The sequence below is a fragment of the Felis catus genome, chromosome D3, assembly GCF_018350175.1.
Source record: "Felis catus isolate Fca126 chromosome D3, F.catus_Fca126_mat1.0, whole genome shotgun sequence".
In the NCBI taxonomy this organism is placed as follows: domain Eukaryota; kingdom Metazoa; phylum Chordata; class Mammalia; order Carnivora; family Felidae; genus Felis; species Felis catus.
In genome coordinates this window covers 36,691,771-36,708,730 of record NC_058379.1, presented here as the reverse complement: position 1 = coordinate 36,708,730, position 16,960 = coordinate 36,691,771, and the positions used below count along the sequence as shown (strand labels likewise).

At 41.5% G+C, this 16,960-nt stretch overlaps 1 long non-coding RNA gene across 5 annotated transcripts in view; it reads left to right on the top strand.

Moving 5' to 3' along the window:
* LOC102902579 overlaps positions 1 to 8,934 on the top strand; it is a 70,375-nt gene extending 61,441 nt beyond the window's left edge. For all 5 annotated transcript variants that reach the window (XR_006587943.1, XR_006587942.1, XR_006587941.1 and 2 more), the window contains one exon: positions 8,748 to 8,934. This is a non-coding gene — a long non-coding RNA (uncharacterized LOC102902579). The remainder of the gene's footprint in view (positions 1 to 8,747) is intronic.
* The last annotated feature ends 8,026 nt before the right edge of the window (positions 8,935 to 16,960 follow it).

The window sequence follows — 16,960 nt, the reverse complement described above, 5'->3', positions numbered from 1 at the left end:
GTGGCCTCTATTGTAGATTAACATTTAGCTTCACAAACCCAAGATGAGGAAACTATGGACTAACGGCACTTTCTCAAAAAACAAGCAAACAAACAATTTTGGTTAATTTCTTGATCGACATGAGCCAAAAATGTGAAAAAGTTACCACGAGAGTTAACTGAATCATGGTTCTTGGACAGATGAGCAGAGTCCAGGCCTGCAGGAAGGACCTTGGACCTCATCTCCAGAGTGGTCACTGTACTTGCAGTGAGACTCAAGTAAACGATGTTTGGTCCAAAAAAACAGTGACCTGGTGATGAACGGCAGGAAACCATGCCATTTGAGGCAGTACTGAAAGAACAAGGACGTTTAGTGAGAAAAATTAGAATTCTCAAATCTTAAAGTGTGTTTTCAAAATTTTAAACTATACGGGTTTCCAGGCCCCGTTCTCAGAAATTTGGATTCAGTAGTGAGGTGAGAGCCTTCACGAATCTTTTCAAACCTCTCCCAGGCAACAATCAGACAGATTAATTATTAAAACTCAGATTCTAGGACTTCTGGAGTATCTTCCAACTTCCTTTATGCTCCTAAGAATTTTCGCTTCCTGAACTGTACATGTCCTTAGAAATATTCCTTACAATGGATTTCTCCTTAAATATACATAATGTGTTTACTTTTTGCCAAATACCAAGTTAGATTCCAGGGGATTGCTACAGTTTCTCACACCCTGCCCGGACCCCCAAGCCTCTACTCACTTGGGGAACTTTAGAAAATACCACACTCAGCACGCAGCCCTGGAGACTGAAAATACAAGGTGGGGCCTGAGAATCTGTCGTTTCCAGAAAGCTTCAATGATACATAGAATGTCACATTCAGTGAGCCCTTTCATTTGCTAAAGAACTTTGTCTTTTGTAAATGGACAGGTTTTATTTCAGGCCCTGCTTAGGTGTAAACAAAGGCTAAAAGGTTAACCAACACCATTTGGTTAATGAGTTACAGTTCTTTTTTTTTTTTTTTTTTTCATTTTTTTAAATGTTTATTTTATTTTTGAGAGTGAGAGAGAGCTTGAGTGGGGGAGGGGCAGAGAGAGAGGGGGAGACACAGAATCCAAAGCAGGCTCCAGGCTCTGAGCTGTCAGCACAGAGCCCGAAGCGGGGCTGGAACTCACCAACTGCAAGATCACGACCTGAGCCGAAGCTCAACCAACTGAGCCACCCAGGCGGCCCAAATCAGTTCCACCTTTCCATACGTGGTGGGTGTCCACCGACCCTCTACACATCTGCATGTGGCACAGAAGGGTCTGGGGGATCAGATCTATCATTTGTGCCCTTTAGTTGGTCCTCAGGATTTCACGTGTGTCAACCCCATTACTGCTGATGTGAGTTATATGCACTCAGCTAGGGAAGAGATCCTTGATAATTGTGGGATTCTGTGTTTGAAAAGCAAAGTCACATTTACTGTTTCAGACTTTTGTGAAGCCTTCCTGGCAGCCTTATTAATTTGCTCTTATTTTGGTAATCACTGTTCTTTCGTCTGAGTGGTTATTTTAAAATGGGAAAGGAACCTAAATTAGTATTTTACATCTTAAGACATACATTTGCATCCGTCATAAACTTTAATTTATACTTTGGCCAAATAATTTTAACAGTTGCTATAAAATCAGTTATTTAATAATAGTTTTTACTACCATATTGAATGCAGCAGGAGACAAGCTTAATAGCCTCGTGTCCACAACAAATTTCTAGCTATTATTCGTACATCCCACATGCCTTTGACAACTCCACGGACTAGTCAAATTCCCACTGATTGCATTATTTGAATCTTGCTAAAAACCAGTTTACCATGTGCACACAGTTTTTTAGTGACTACATCTGTTTTCCAACCTCAATTTCTTTTGCTTTCTCAGATTTACATCATTATAAAAACTACTGTTATTTTCAATAGAATAATTTTCCATAATCATATATGTGCCCCTTAATAGGACATCTGGAATTCAATTCTAAAGCACAAAGAGGATAATGTGTGTAAATGAAATACACTTAACATTTATATTTATATTAGTAAACATAAGAGAAGATTTCTTCAAGGGGGTTAAAATTAAAAAAGCACACTTTAGACACATGCCAGGACAGTTCAGTCAGAAATTTTACATTGGGCAATTTAAGAAAAAAAAAAAAGTAAAATAAGAAAGTATAACAGTGTAAGACTAACTTGATCTCTGTTTTTGGCAACTGGCTCTTTAAAATTATGTTCATTTGTTCAAAAGCATAAATACAATTTAAAGTGACTTATCCAAGCCTGAGATAACTTTATCTGAATTTAAGAAACTCGAAAATTACTAAATCCAATTAAGGGACATACTCAACTTATCTAATTCGTATCTTTCAGAACACATAACACACAGTGCAGTTCTTGACATGTGGAGACAGAGTACAATATATGAGTGAATAAATGTAAGAACTTGTCAAAAAGTTAAGACTTTTTGAACTTGGATGGTAGGTTTAGCTGACATTCTTTTTTTTTTCATTGAGACAATGACCCTTTATTTTTTAATTTATTTAATTCAATACGTACTGATTGAATACTCATTATAGGTGTTTAGGATACAGCAGAGACTTACTGTTTTTCCTAGGATTATTCATTAATTGGTTAATTAATATTGAAGTGTAGTTGACACACAATGCCACATTAGCTTCAAGTGCACAACACAGTGACCCAACAACTCCACATGTCATTCCATGCCTACCACAAGTGTCACCATCATCCGCCCTCAATTTATTATATTTCCTAGGCTGTACTTTTCATCTCCACAACTTACTTATTTTATTACTGGAAGTTTGTGTCTCTTAGGCCCCTTCCCATTTTACCCATCCCCTCCCCCACCACGCCTGCCCCTCTGGCAACCACCAGTTTGTTCTCTGTATTTATGAGTCTGTTTCTCTTTGTTCATTTTTTAGATTCCACATATAAGTGAAATCATATGCTCTTTGTCCTTCTCTGTCTGACTTATTTCACTTAGCATAATACCCTCTAGGTTCTTTGTGTTGTCCCAAATGACAAGCTCTCATTTTTTTTTATGGCTGAGTAATATTCCATAGTATATATATACAGCACATCTTCTTTATCTACTCTTCTGTCAGTGGATACTTGTGTTGCTTCCATATCTTGGCTATTTTTAAAAATGCTGCAGTAAACATAAGGGTGTATATATCTTTTTTTTTTTTAATGTTTTTATTTATTTTTGAGACAGAGAGAGACAGAGCATGAGCAGGGGAGGGGCAGAGAGAGAGGGAGACACAGAATCCGAAGCAGGCTCCAGGCTCTGAGCTGTCAGCACAGAGCCCGACGCGGGGCTCGAACTCACAGACCATGAGATCATGACCTGAGCCAAAGTTGGAAGCTCAACCGACTTAGCCACCCAGGCGCCCCTATATCTTTTTGAGTTAGAGTTTTCATTTTCTTCGGATAAACACCCAATAGTGGAAATACTGGATTATATGGTATTTCTGTTTTTAATTTTTTGAGGAATCTCCATACTGTTTTTTCACAGTGGCTGTATTAATCTACATTCCTACCAATGGTGCCTGAGGGTTCCGTTTTCTCCACATCCTCTCCAACACTTGTTATTTCTTGTCTTTTTGATTCCAGCCATTCTGACAGGTGTAAGGTGATATCTCATTGTGGTTTCGATCTGCATTTCTCTGATGACTAGTGATATTGAGCATCTTTTCATGTATCTTTTGGCATTTGTATATCTTCTTTGGAAAAAAAGTCTATTCAGATCCTCTACCCATTTTCAACCAGATTATTAGTGTTTTTTTTGGTGTTATTTATATATTTTGGATACAAATCCTTATCAGATACATCATTTATAAATATCTTCTCCCATTCACTAGGTTACCTTTTTATTTTGTTAATGGTTTCCTTTGCTGTGCTTGTTATTTTGGTATAGTCCCACTAGTTTCTCTTTGTCTTTGTTTCCCTTGCCTGAAAAGACATATCAGAAACATGTTGCTAAGGCCAATGTCAAGCTGGCATCAATTCGTGACAAATGAAATGCTTTTCAGTCTTTGAAAATTTGCAATGCCTCAAAATAGTGCGTGGAAACAAATGAAGAACAACCAAATGAGAATAAAGGGTATTTATTAAGATCTTGCTGTAGCAAGAGTGGCAGGTACCATCACTTGTGTTTGCCCAGGACGCAAAGGCGGGTAGAGGACAGGGAAAGCTTTATGGTGGGAAGAAGACATGGCTTCAGGTTTGCCCTGCTTGGAGAATCATGGCATGGGGGAGCCATAAGCAGACTAACTAGAAGAGAGGCATCCTTTGTGATTGGTTAGGAGTGCGAATTTGGCTTTCACTGGTTGGTCCTAGTTGGAAGCAGGAATAAAAACTAGAACAGCTGTCAGTTATTAACCAAGTTCTGGCCATTTGGAGCCAATTGTTATATGGGGTAACAGTCTGATTTTCTACAAGGCTGAATTATAGCAGGTTGGCTCCCTGGGCTGGTTACTGTAGGTCATGGGTTGGTTTCCTAGACTGGCTGCTGCAGGTTGTGGGTCAGAGTTCTGTTTTTATATTTGGTCTGGCCACTGCCCATTTGTAAATTCAGTGTCTCAAATGCTTAGAAATGGGGCAAATTGTATATTCCAATGAACAAGAACAAATTAGGGTTGAGAAACTATAATGTTTTCCCCATAACAAAAATATAGTTCGGCAATTTAGCTTTTTAAGGAATTGAGTTTATAGTTGTGTTATAGTTCCATATGCACAAAATCTATAATGATGAGCACATTATGACAACACACACACACACACACACACGCACACTTCCTATTCTTAGGGGCAATTGCGTTCAACTCTTGGCCATTTCTTTTGATATTGATCTTCACATATCTAAATATCATGTTTACATACTGCTAATTTAAGACTTTGCTATTGATTGTCTGCCTTGGAAGATAAACATTCAGCTCTCTGTCATCATTACCTCTCACAACCACCACCCCTTTACCCCTACACGGTGGAACCACTACACTTCTGTGCTCCCATTCTCTCAACACACTTATGTCCTCATTTTGGTCAGGTAAGTGTTTATTGTTCTGATCATCTAATTTCTATCGCTAGTTTATTCCAAACCCTACCTACCAATATCTAAATCTCCTCTCAGTATGTTTAAACACATTATTCTATTAATTTCATCTTCTTGGAGACACCTCTTACGGACCTGCTGACTCCATCCAGTCTTCCTTGGTCTTCCTCACAGCTGTCATCCTGAGATCTCCCTACATTATAATCCTGAGAATTCTCTTTCTTGTGTTGAATCTCGTGTATCTCAAATGCTATGCCCTTTTGATGCTTGGTTTGCTGTCAGTAGTTTCCTTAGAAGGAGTTTATTGTTCTGAAACTTTGCATTTTTGAAAAAATTTTAATTTCACCCTCACACTTCATTGTAGTATGGCCAGGAACGCAGTTCCAGACAGGAAATAATTCCCTTGCAGAATTTTGACAGCTTTGTTCTATTGTTTTCTAGCCTTTTGAGTGCTTACTGAGAGGTTGAAGTCATTCTATTTCACAATCCATTTCCTGAAGCCATTTTTTCCTTCTCTGGAAGCTTGTGGTATCTGTTCTTTGTCTCACTGTTCTGGAATTGCACCACCATGTGCCTTTGTCTAGGTCTATTTTCCTCCATTATGCTTGGCACTCAAAGGGCTCTTTGAATCTGGAGAGCTGTGTCCTTCATTTCTGAGAAACTTTCTGGCTTTATTTGCCGAGGATTTCTTTCCCTTTGGAACTTCATTTCCCTTTCTCCTTTCTTTCCCTTTGGAACTTCATTTTCTGGATGATAAATGTTCCTCACCTAATACATTTCCTTTATTTCCTCTCTTTGTCTTTCTGTCGTTCTTCCATAGGAATTAAATCTGTTCTCCTTTCACAAGTGAGTTCCTCAGCTTTATTTCCCATCCTTCTTATTGAATCTTTAATTTCGGCTATTGTAGTTTTAATTTCCAGGAATTCATTTTTGTCCTCTGGATATTCCTTTTATACGGTAGCATCCTGTTCTTATTTGAAAGAGGCTCTATCTCATTGCTCTAAGAATGTTAGCAGTCGCTTCTTTTTAAGTTTTCATGTCTTTCTCCGATAACTCGTGTTGGTGTTTTCTGTTTATTATTGTTTTCGGTTAATATGATGTTTCATATTAGAGATTTTCCTCAGCTTTCTGGTAGTCTCTGGTTCTCTGCTCATATTTAAAAGCCGGCATTCGATTCACTGCTTTGTGGGCCTTTAGCTGCAGTGGGGGTGGGGGGTGGGGGGGTAGTCTCAGCCTTGTAACAAATGTGCTCCTTTGTTGCGTGGTGGAAAGCCTTCCCCCTACCCCCTTTCATCACAAAACCCGAAAACGGCTCTGCAGCACCATCTGGATGACTTGGCCAAACTAAATCTCCCATCCAAGTACTAACCAGGTCCGACCCTGCTTAGCTTCCGAGATCAGACGAGATCGGGCGCGTTCAGGGTGGTATGGCCGTAGACTGGCCAAACTAAATCTCATGAATCTTCCTCACCTTTTTTTTTTTTTTACCTTAATATTTAAATAAATTTTAGTTATTTTCAGCCAAAAAAAAAAAAAAAAGTGGGGCATTTGATTCCCCCTTAGTGCCTCTGGGAAAGGATTTTTAACATCAGTACATGTGCTGTGGGTCCTGGGGTGGCCTCACAGCCCTCCACTCAGCAACAGGGTCTTGCTAATTGGGTTGTCACTGGATAAAAGTGCTTGGGATTTAAAAGTTATTATCCCCTGGCTTTGCCCAACCTCAGTGACTTACTTGTAAGACTGACAGTGAAATGAACCGCATAAATCCTGGGAGAAAAATAAATAAATAAAAGTGGGGCATTATTTTATGATTGCAAACTGTACCTCAGTAGAGCTCTAAACTGGCAAAAGAAAAAGAAGGGGGGTTATGAAGCTGACAGGAAGTTCCAAGAATGCAGGTGAAGCTTGTCACCTTTAGTTAGCTACTGTATGGTTTCATTGTGGGAACCCCAAAGTCAGAATAACCCCAGGAATTATCTCTTGGTCTGGTCAGAGTCCTCAAAGAATCTTCCCACCTTCTATCTGGAGAGTAAAAGCCTGGTTGTCCATGTTCTGGAAGCTGAATGGGAAAAATGGGTTTCAAAATTCATGCCCTACACTGCCACATAAGCTCTGTCTTCAACATGGTAATTCCCACCCTTAGCTGTACCTGATGTCCCCAAGCAGTGCAGATACTGACTGTCATGACTTTGCCAGAGCATTAACCTCTAGCCTTTAGCCAGAGCAGATCAGCTGGCTACGTGAAGAAAGGATGATGTGGGTAGGTGGCTGTCAGCTCCATTTAAACCAACTTAACCAATCCTTCTGTTTGCAGCCCACTTTACCCCACTTCCTGAAGCCATTGGGTCTTTAGTGGTACAGATTGGGGTGGTTCTTGGGTTCTCAAATGCCAGCTTACGATTTGTTTTCCCTTGTCCCGCTGGCTAAGTTGCCGGCCTTCTTCCTGCCTCCCCACTTTCAAAATTTAGTTGCCATTGCTTGTTCTCCCATTTATTGTCTTTGTGGCTTAATCCCATTTTCTTTCCCTTTTGCCTATGTCTATTATAATGAGTATCATTATTTGGGGCTTTCGGGAAGAGGCAAAAGTAAAAGTGTGAGTTTGATGTAACAGCTTTGACCCAAAGCACTGATAAATTTGTTGGCCTTTCTGCTCTCAATATCTTTTCCTATAAAAAGGAAGTGAGATATAGGCTCATGATACCATTTATAAGATACAATAATTTTCATCTGTATACCACTTTACACCATATAAAGTTTTCACGTGAATCTCACTTCATTCGCCTGATACTTTCATGAGTCAGTTAAGGCAGATATTGTTGGTCCTTTTATCTAAATGGAAACCTAGGATTGGGGCTCCTGGGTGGCTCAGTCGGTTGATTCGGCTTGATTCCGGCTCAGGTCATGACGTCGTGGTTTGTGGGATCGAACCCCACATTGGGCTCTGTGCTGACTGTGTGGAGACTGCTTGGGATTCTCTCTCTCTCTCCCCCTCTCTCCCCCCCCCCCCCCACCTCTCTGCCCCTCCCCTTACTCACACTCTCTCTGTTTCTCTCTCAAAATAAAAATAAACATTAAAAAAAAAAAACCCAGAAACCGAGGATGGTGGAGGTGCACGTGCCCAGGGGTCACCCTGCCAGCAAGGGGTGGCATTAGATGCAGAGCTTCTGTGTGCCACAGGGTCTAACGGAGCTGTTTGAATGAATAGAGGACAAGGAGAGCAAGGGAGCACCAGAGTTATTCTGGAAACTGAAAATGTCCACATAATTTGACAAAAATGACAGTATTTGACAAGAATAAGAGATCCCAGCTTCTGTCAAGCCAACAGTTTAAAAAATTCCAGGTAAATCGATGGTTAGGGAAACAGAATGAAGCCTGGAAATTTAATCAAGATTTCAAGACATCCAATTGGATTCCCTGGTGAGGATGCATATGACATAAGCCGTTATCTACGCACAAAGCCTTATTTCTTAAGGTTAAATACTGATTTCCTTATCTTAGTTGTCCTCTGGGAATCTTAGTACCTTCATGACCATTCTTCTATATTAAAGTAGCACCGAAACCTGAAGTGAACAGACAACATCAACTAGGATCTCTCTTTTCTGCTGAGGAAAAAAATACAGGTAACTTTGGAATCTATCATCCTTCGTCGCTTTCTAATTCTGTTATTTTTTATCTTCAGCCCCTTATTCAATCAACTAACAAAGACCCATGGAGTACCCCGGTGGGGGCCCCAAAGAAGATGCAAAGAAGAAAAACACAATCTTTGCCCTGAAGGAGTCGTCATCTTTTGAGGAAACAAAACATCATGTCATAGTTATACTGTAGTGAGCTCAAGCTCTCAAACCCAATAAAATATGGGATATTCACATCCTGTCAAAATTTGTTATTCAAAACCATTCATTCATTCATTCATTCACTCCCTCAACAAAATTGAAGTACTTTCCTGGGTAGCTACTCAGTGACTATGGCTGACCCACTTAGATTAGTGCCATGTTAAATTTGGGGCGTCTCTGCTCTCAGAGCAGAGCTGGGGCAGGAAGGGGTTGGCTCTCCACCTCCTGTTCTCTTTGACATGAATTTTCACAGTATATCTTCCTCCTCTCTGAGGTGACACCATTCTGCCCTCTTAGTAGGGTTTGTAGTGGTGTGGCAAGGAGAAAAGGCAAGGAGAAAACTCTGCTTATTGGGAGTATAAAGAATATCATCCCTCTAACCTTGCCAAATGAATGAAGCATTTTGAAGGAAACAAACAACGTGCTACGTAAAAAGATAAGAGGAGAGACCTGTATTTATCGGGGTGGTTAGAGAATTGTTTTCCACAGAGAAGGCGGTAACTGGAACCTGAAGGCACAGGTAAAACCAACCATATAAAAGTACGGTTCCCAGGCAGAAAGAACCATAAAATAATTCCAAAGGAATAGTATAAGTCATGTCCTTGAAGCTGTTAATTAGGATAGATGTGCAGGTGGGGCATGAGCTGGGACTTTTGGGTGGTATCAGGGGTCAGTCCACTCAACAACCATTCCCAAACATTCTACCCTGCCTTCCTCCACCAGAGAGCCTGGAAAACTCAAAGCTAAAATTCCCAGCCACCATGGAAGTGAGGGCTGGCCATATAACATCATTTTTACTGACAGGCTATAGGAGGAAGTCATTTAGGGGGCCCGGCCTTCCCAAATAAAATCCAAAAGTCCACAAGAAGAAGCCATCTGATCTGGTGCCTTTCCTTTCTTTCTGCCTGGAATGCAGAGGGGGCCACTTATGTTTTGCAAGGCTGAGAATGAGCAGGAAAGACAGGAGGAATCTGGGTCCTCGATGGCATGGTGATGTGGCTGTACCACCGGAGCTGTCTACCCCCATGTGAGAAACTATACAATGGCAACTTATTTTATTAGCATTTTCTAAGAGGTTGACTTGAATTTATAGTTAATCCTCTTAAGAGCTTAAAAAAGTGAGCACCATTGTTATTTCAGCTTTCAGATGAGCACACTGAACCATAGAAAGGTTGAAAAATATACCCAAGATACTCAGTGAGTGCAGAAGTTGGACTTGACCTCAGGCAGTGTGCTACTCAAACCTCTACCTTTAGCCATTGTTCTATATGCCAGTGTTGGCTGGGTTCTCTGTTACCTACCGATGATTGCAATCCTGACTCTATTTATTATCTTTGAGGAAGAGATGACACTTAGACGGAAGCTTTTAGATCATCATATAAACAAAGATGGGTACAGCAGCCAAAGAATGGCAAGTTAGACAACAGTTTGATGATGAATTTATTTATTTATTTATTTATTTATTTATTTATTTATTTTCGATAATGAATTTATGGTAGGAAAAGAGACACAGATGAAGATGGAAATGCAACAGAGTGGTCAGGAGAAGGACCTCAGGAAATCAGAATATTTGCCTACAAATCGCAGCACTGCCAGTTAGTAGCTGAACAACCGTAGTCTACTCGTATTGTCTTATCTGCATGAGATCTAAGTCATTCTATGTTTAAAAAAATTTTTTTTAACATTTTATTTATTTTTGAGAGACGGAGGCCGAGTGCCATCAGGGATGGGGTAGAGCTCGAGGGAGACACAGAATCTGAAGCAGCTTCAGGCTCTGAGCTATTTTTAGTACCGAGCCCAATGTGGGCTTGAACTCATGAACCTCGAGATCATGACCTGAGCAGGAGTTGGATGGATGTTTAACAGACTGAGCCACTCAGGTGCCCCTAAGTCATTCTGGTTAAAAAAAAATTTTTTTTTAAATATTTATTTTTGAGAGAGAGACAGAGTGAGCAGGGGAGGAGCAGAGAGAGGGAGACAGAGAATCTGAAGCAGGCTCCAGGCTCTGAGCTGTCAGCACCGAGCCAGTCGTGAGCTCAAAGTCACGAACTCCAAGATCATGACCCGAGCTGAGGTTGGACGCTCAACTGACTGAGCCACCCAGGCACCCCTAATCATTCCATTTCTAATGCTCAGCTTCCTCATCTCCACAACGGGCATAACAAACATACATGTGTTTCAGAGTTTCGATGCCCTGGCAAAATACTTTTTTCATAGTAAGCCTCCAGTAAATGTTAGCCCCCAAATCACACTGAAATAAGTTTGAATGTTTTCCTCTAAGGCTTGTCTCAACTTGACAGTAATGACTGTCTAGAAATCTTCAATTCAAATGCAACATTTGGAAACTTTAAAATATCTAAGATGAAGAGAAAGAAAAGATGATCTTTTCTTTGATGTTCGCAGTGAAATGTTTTTTTCATATTCTACGGGAAACTCAGCCTTGTTACAGATCACAGGGCCTAGGACTCCATTGTTGCAATAATTTAATCTGAGGTAGGACTGACAACGTAGCGTAACATTTCTTAATAGTATTAGTCAAGCAGAGCTTTAAGGAACATACCTATTGACTTCAAAGGATTTGTTTTAAAGAAAGCGAAATAAAAAGGAAATAAGAATCCACGGGGACAGGACACAGGACCATGATTGCCACCCCAAGTTTTGGAAAATCTCACTAACCTCCAAACTGTGTTCTGAGACAAACAGTTGTTTTATACGAAGGCACAAGAACTAATATAACACATTAGTTCAAAGCCTCTGGGGGAAAAAAAAAGAGGGACACAAAGACAGTCACTCTCTCCTTTAACGAACCCCCACGTGGAAAGTAGCTGCTGCGGGTGAGCTGGTGCCTGTGCCTTTGAACTGACCGTGATTCAGACAGCAAAGTGTCATTTCACACTCTCCGAGTGAGCTAGCAGACCTCTGAAACTTCTCAGCTCCGAGAAGAGATTACAGAAAGCATTTTCTTCCAGGACTTCTTGACTTACACATAAGAAGTAGAGTGACTGTCGAGTGACCACCAGGGGACTGCGATGAAATCTTTGCAGATCAGTTTCCTTCTTTGTCTTTTTCCATATCTAAGGAACCAGCCTGACAACCACCCCTGATGTGTGGGTGGGAGGGTGGTTACTGTGTTTGTAATGTTGTCTGTGCCGCCGGTCTGTAGAGCCCAGCTACCAGACAGGAAAAAGCCAGGGGCTGGCTCCCTTGTCCCGGAGGGAGGGGCAGGGCTGACAGGCTATTCTGGTCAGAGGAGTGCTTCGTGGGCAGACAGTTGTCTCCCCTCAAGCAGGATGCAGGACTGGAAGGAAAGGGTACCGCATGACCTGTTTCCCCAGAGTGTGCCTCAGGGTAAAGTAGCCCTAGTGTCCTGCCTGCACAGGGCAGGAAAGTCGCCCTGAGCTGTGTCCCACACCGTATACAAAACAACCCGCAGAGGCCACAGAGACCAGACTGTCCCAGGGATTCTCCAGCGGGCCCCTTCCTGTATCTGCTATTCCTGGGACTTCCAGGTTGGCCCTGGCTGTAAAAATGCTATCTTCTAGGGGTGCCTGGGTGGCTCAGTCGGTTGAGCGGCCGACTTCGGCTCAGGTCATGATCTCACGGTCCGTGAGTTCAAGCCCCGCGTCGGGCTCTGTGCTGACAGCTCGGAGCCTGGAGCATGTTTCGGATTCTGTGTCTCCCTCTCTCTGACCCTCCCCCGTTCATGCTCTGTCTCTCTCTGTCTCAAAAATAAATAAACGTTAAAAAAAAAATGCTATCTTCTAGAACATTGAGACGGCCATGGAGGGCCCACCTCTCTACGGACCCCATGACAAAGGAGGGAGGAGTTTGTCGAGAATATCAACCTGCCGACCTCTTTGACATAAAATAGTGAAAAGGTAAACATTCCAATCAGAAATAGGTTAAAAAAAATATGACTTATTTGCAAATCGTGAACTTTCGGCCTCAGGTGGTAAAACAGAGTAGAAGGGCTACCAACGAGACTTTAAGCCCAGTCACGGAGGGACCCGTTTATAAAGGATGTTTGTGCACACTGACATTTACTCCCTTACAGTGCAGTAGGGTGGTCAGGACAGAAACTGTTCTCATTTTGTGGATAAGCACACAGGAAGGGCCTGCCATGGTACACGGAGTAGTTTTATTGTACATAGTCAGCTCTTGGATCTATCAGCTAGGAAGCTCAAAGAAGACTCTGATAAGCAGGGACAGGAATATCTGTTGAAGGTCTTCCCAGCTAACTGGTCTCTGGGCCTGGTTAGATGCTTCTACCCTATCTCCACCTGCACAGAACCCCAGCATAGAACTCCCTGCCTACTAGACTCTCTTTAGTATTTGATCTTAAAAGTCAGTGGTTATTAACAACATCATATACGTCACTAATAAGGCGGCAGGGACTGTATTAAACACTTCACATTATTATACCATTGAATTCTTATAACTCTGCGAAATGGGCACAATTATTACCTTCATTTTACCGATAAGGAAGCGGAAACACAGAGAGGTTAAATGACTTGCTCAATGTCACACAGACTAACAATGTGAGGGTTAAGATTTTTAAAAAGAATATGCAAATGTACTGCCCTAGTATCAACATTTCAGGAGATTAATTTATATTCCGAGGGTATTGTGGGCAAAGCAAAGAATGAAAACCTATTACTTCTCCCCTTTTAATTAGGCCATGAGAAGGAATTCCTGGGGCATCTAAAAATTCATCCTAGTGATTTAAGCCTTTATACAAAAGTGGCTTTGAACTATGCTTGGATGAGCTTTGCCTTTTGTCAGTGACAGGTTCTGACCTCAGGTGGGATATAAACAGCTACAAAAAAGGGCACCTGCCCTCGTTCTTTTTTCTTCTGTTCAGGTGAGAACAGGGCTTCACTGGTGAAAGTTTAAATGACCTGGTTTCTTCTGACCCCTGCGAAAAACTAATGATTTTCATCCTATTCTCTCCGGTTTCGGGTACAGCAGCACCCCCCCCCCACCGCTGGCCCCTTATCTTCTGGAAATGGGAATACCTTCCAAGAACCCCCAGTGCATGCCTGAAGCCACAGTTGGTCCTGAACCCTACGTATACCATGTTTTTTTTTCTCTATGTCTACATACCTATGTTAAAAATTCCATTTATAGGGGTGCCTGGGTGGTTCAGCCAGTTGGGCTTCTGACTCTTGGTTTCAGCTCAGGTCATGATCTCATGGTTTTGTGGGTTCGAGCCCCACGTCAGGCTGTGTGCTGGCAGCATGGAGCCTTTGGATTCTCTCCTTCTCTCTCTGCTCCTGCCTTGCTCATGCTGTCACTGTGTCTCTCAGAATAAGTAAATAGACTTCAAAAAATTTTAAAAATCCATTTATAAATTAGGCATAGTAAGAGATTAACAACAAAACCCAATAATAGCAGGGAACAGCTATAACAATATACTGTCATAAAAGTTATGTGAATGTGGTCTCTGTCTCAAAGTATCTTTTTAAAAAATATTTTTAATGTTTATTTATTTTTGAGAGAGAGAGAGAAAGAGAGAGTGCACAAGTGAGGGAGGGACAGAGAGAAAGGGAGACACAGAATCTGAAGCAGGCTCCAGGCTCTGAGCCGTCAGCACAGAGCCCGACATGGGGCTCCAACTCACAGACTGTGAAATCATGACCTAAGCCGAAGTGGGACGCTTAACCGACTGAGCCACCCAGGCGCCCCTCTCAAAATGCCTTATGGTGCCACCCTTCTTGTGATGCTGTGAGATGAGAAAATGCCTGCGTGACGGAATGAAGTGAGGAAAGGGCATGGGAATGTGGTGCAGTGTTAGGCTGCTACTGACCATCTGACCGTATGTCAGAAGAAGGATCATCTGCTTCTGCTGGGGCCGTGGGGTGGGGGGGTGGGGGTTTGACCGCGACAACTGGAATGATGGAGAGAAATCAGGGATAAGGGGGGACTTCTGTATATACATTCATAAGTGAGCACACCTGCGAAGTGAAGTCCCGGGTGAAAAGTTGTGTCTGCTCCTCTCCCGTCTGAAAAGAAGTAGAGTGTATGCAGCACAGGGCTCTGCAATGTGATGCTCACTTCAAGCCTTGTTTAACCAGAGATCAATGCAATAAGTGATCAGGGTCAGTGCCTCCGAGTTCACACAGAGCTTTCACACGTAATACCATTTCTACGAGCCAGGAGACAGAAAGTAACTAATTTAAATCACGCAGGTGGGCCTCCATGAAAGTGGACTCCAAATTCTGAGCTGCTTTCTCCTTCTCTGAGTCCCTCTCTTCCACCTTCCTTCCCTCCGTCCATTCTTCCTCCCTCCCTTCTTCCATCCCTCCCTCTTTCCTTCTTTTCATTTTTTTTCCGAGGACATGCTATCTTTGATCAATGAAGGAGAACACAGCACACCATTGTGGAAACCTATACAAGCATGCTTATTTACATTTCCTATTATTTCAAAATACTTTCGTAATCTAAACGCATCTCTAAAAATGGGAATTAAATCATTGTAGTAAGGCCCACAAATGAGAATATGAGTAATAGAAACAGTGTCAGTCTTCTTCTTTTCTGTGAGGTCTGATAGCCCCAGTTAAGTGACCCTGGGGAGTATTTAAATGATTCTGTCCAGGATTTTTGGCCAGTGTGGCCACTTTGGATGGATTAGGAACTTTCTGCATGTGGTTGACCTCCAAATTCAGCATAACATTTCAGATAGGTAGGCATGAGTTGGGACCAGATAAGTTTTCTTTTTTTAAATATACGTCTTGAATTTGGTGGAGTTTGGACACGTCTCATGTTATCGCTGCTAAAGACATCATCACTGTGTAAGGATGGTTGGCCGTTCTCCCCGCAGACCCGGCAAAGTGAGCTCCTGCCCCGGGGTGTGCACCTCACAGGGCCCTGAGTATCACAACGTGTACAAATGAATTTATTAAGGGACACATGGTCACCTCGGTTGCTAGGGATCTGGTGCTTGTGCTGAGAGAGCATAAAACAAAACCCTAAACATCCAATCTCAAAATGAACTTCTGTTCAGGCCCCAGAAAAACTTCACAACTGTGTCCCAGGCCTTGAAACAGCACTGTGAAGGTTTTTGGTGTGCCCTAACATGGCAGATGGACAGTCCTAGTGGTGGAGACATTTAGTTAAAAGTCAAATTAATTCCAAATCAAGTCCTTTCTTTCAGATAGCAAGTACATTCATCTAAAATAATGAGTAGCATTTCCAGGGAGTGCCAGCCATCAATTTTCTTGCTTCTTCTCATGTTCTAATCCACGGTTCTGGAAAGACTCACACATTAGCATAGTATTTGCAAATAGTTGAACATGGTGATTGAGGAACGTGTCGCAAAATTAAATAATATTGCTATTAAAATGGTAGACATGTAGTTATAACATATGTGAAACATGATACTGATTCTTTACATTGACAAATGGGGGATGTTGAATGCTAGAGTTGCCACAAGTTTTCCATTTTAGTAAGAAATTTAATAAGGTATAATTGCATTTTTAAATATGAAGTAAAAATTTTAAGCTTTTTCTGATAAATTTTTATTTAAATATCAGCATTCTGATCAGAATCTCTACTTTGTATTTTAATTCTCATAACTTTGAGCCATTTGGAAGAAAAGAACTTTCAACAATTACACGACAGTAATTTTATTTTTCTGATTTGGAAATTTTAATTTACACTTTTGATGAAAATATATACTCAAATTTTGTATAATTCAAATACACTAATCTTTTAGCATTGTTGTCTAATAGACCTTTCTGTGATAATGAAAATGTTCTATATCGGTGCTATCCAATTCAGTGGCCACTAGCCATATGTGGCCACTGAGCACTTGTGTCACTGAAGAACAAAACTGAGATGTGGCTAGGTTCTACATACAGAACAGCATAATATCAGATCATTGCTGACACTGGAACACAACTTATGTGAAAATCCTTTTGTTTGTTTTTTAATGTTTATTTATTTTTTAAAGAGAGAGAGAGAGAGAGAGAGTACAAGTAGGGGAGAGTCAGAGAGAGAGGGGGAGACACAGAATTCGAAGCAGGCTCCAGGCTCCAAGCTGTCAGCACAGAGCCCGACA